Raw genomic sequence first — 2394 nt, 5'->3', positions numbered from 1 at the left:
TCTCACTATCGGGGTGCTTTATTTACGTGAGTCTCCTTGCCTCTCACTATCGGGGTGCTTTATTTACGTGAGTCCCCTTGCCTCTCACTATCGGGGTGCTTTATTTAGTTAATTTGTAACTTCAAACAGTTAATTCGCTAAGTAGTACACTTAGCGAATTAACTGTTTGAAATTCCGTCCATTTTCTTGAATGCATAGGGCGATACGCCTTCTGAATGATGTGACTGTTCTCAAAAGAATTTCTTGAGATATTGCGGCACAAGCAGTCCGAATACGTTCCTTCATATTCTCCTTGGTTGTTAGTTTTTCGCTATAGACAATATTTTTCAGCATTCCCCACAGGAAAAAATCGGGAGAAGTTAAATCTGGCAAACGAGGAGACCACGCGACTGCGCCCAATCTCCCAATCCACCTACCATTGTATCGGTTATTCAAATAATTTCTTACAATATTTGAATAATGTGCTGGCGCACCATCCAATTGAAGCCACATCCGTTCTCTGGTGAATAAATCAACGTCTTCCAATAGTTGCGGTAAATCGTCTCGAAGAAACTGCAAAAAGTTTTGTCCGTTTACGTTTTCTTCAAAAAAATAAGGACCTATTAAATAGCCATTTACGATGCCACACCAGACTATTAAAGACTAACGATTTTGGAAATTAGTTGAACGAAACCAATAAGGATTTACATCGGACCAGTAGTGACAATTATGTCTCTTTACAGTTCCATTGCTACTGAAAGTTGCCTCATCCGAAAAGAGTACGTACCGGAAAAAGTTTTCATCGTGTTGAATCATTTGCAGAGCCCATTCACAAAAAATTTACACAAAGTAAGTAATCATTAAAATTTAAATGTTGTGTCAACGTTATGTGATATGCATAAAATTTTCTTGCCTTTAATATTCTCGCAACTGTTCGCTGAGGTATGCCAATTTCTCTTTTGATTTGACGAGTGCTAATATGACGATCGAGATAAATTTTCGCTAAAATGGTTATAACACGATTATCATTAACATCATATTCATGATGTCGTGATCGGCGAACCATAGACCCATCACTTGCTCTCTGCGTAAAAGTTTTAATGGTTACTCTAGTTGGATGCCTTCTATCAGGATAACGTTGAGCATACAGACGTTCAGCTCTCGAAAAATTATTCCTATATTCCCCCAATATTTTGATCATGTCCACGATTTTGTTTGGTGGGTAGGCTGTCATATTAAAGATAAGAAATTACCTGAGCTCTAAAAGTATTGATTTCTCAATAGATACAAATAAGCGGAGATATCGTTGCTATTTAAGCATTCACGTCTGCTTTATGATTGCAGGATGATAGTCATGGTCATAGCAACCTAGCGGCAGAGCTACATACGAACTAGTCGCGCATAACTATGAATGTCTAAAAGTCAACCAATTTTCACCAAATTTTGTACACGGGAGTTGGTGGAGTTATAACACGATTATCATTAACATCATATTTATGATGGTATCGATCTATGCATTCAAGAAAATGGACGAAATTTTGAACAGTTAATTCGCTAAGTGTACTACTTAGCGAATTAACTGTTTGAAGTTACAAATTAACTAAATAAAGCACCCAGATAGTGAGAGGCAAAGGGACTCACGTAAATAAAGCACCCCAAAGGGAACAAAAAACTACCACGTCCACGCCGTTGTTCCTGGGTAGTGCTAAGAGTAGTAATTTTTATTAATTTTGGCTAAAAATTTCGTCCGCCATCTTGGTCCGCCATCTTCGTTCGCCATCTTGAAAATTTTAAAACAGCCAAGGTTATATCTGAACGTAAAATTTTCCGCTTTTTCATTTTCCGGTGTCAAAAAAGGGGGTTTCCATTTAAAAAAAACTACTTCCAGTTGAAGTAACCCACTTTTGGTCAAAATCAAAAGTTGAAAGGTACGCCATTTTGGTTCCCCCTCGAAACCCTACAACTTTTATATGAAACTTTTTTCGATTCCTGGTCACACAAACGTGTTATTGGAGGTGATAGATTCAGATGACTCACCCTGTATATATACACGTATAGCTTCCGCTCAACATCCTGTGAACGGCTCGTAAAGTCTTATATATTCCTTGGTTTACTTTCAACGAGCCTTAAGTCATTATTAATTATTAAACTAATAATATATGAATATAGGGACATGAAGAGCCGTTCGCAGGATGTTGTGCGTAAATGTGCTTTTTTTTTAAATATATACAGAGTGTCCCAGAATTGCCGTACAATCTCTCGTAGGCAGGTAGAAGAAGTAAAACTGAGTCGAAAAGTCCTGAACCATTTGTTTCTATTATTTATAATAAAGGAGTAATTATTGTGTAAATCAGGCCAATCAGCGCAGACTTTTAGCCAGACGCACGTCAGTGAGCCGCGCGCCTGGTGTGTGTG

The sequence above is a fragment of the Pseudomyrmex gracilis genome, unplaced genomic scaffold (genome assembly GCF_002006095.1).
Source record: "Pseudomyrmex gracilis isolate BER0280 unplaced genomic scaffold, ASM200609v1 scaffold_1898, whole genome shotgun sequence".
Taxonomy (NCBI): Eukaryota; Metazoa; Arthropoda; class Insecta; order Hymenoptera; family Formicidae; genus Pseudomyrmex; species Pseudomyrmex gracilis.
The sequence above is the reverse complement of the archived record's forward strand: the minus strand, read 5'-3'. Positions refer to the sequence as shown.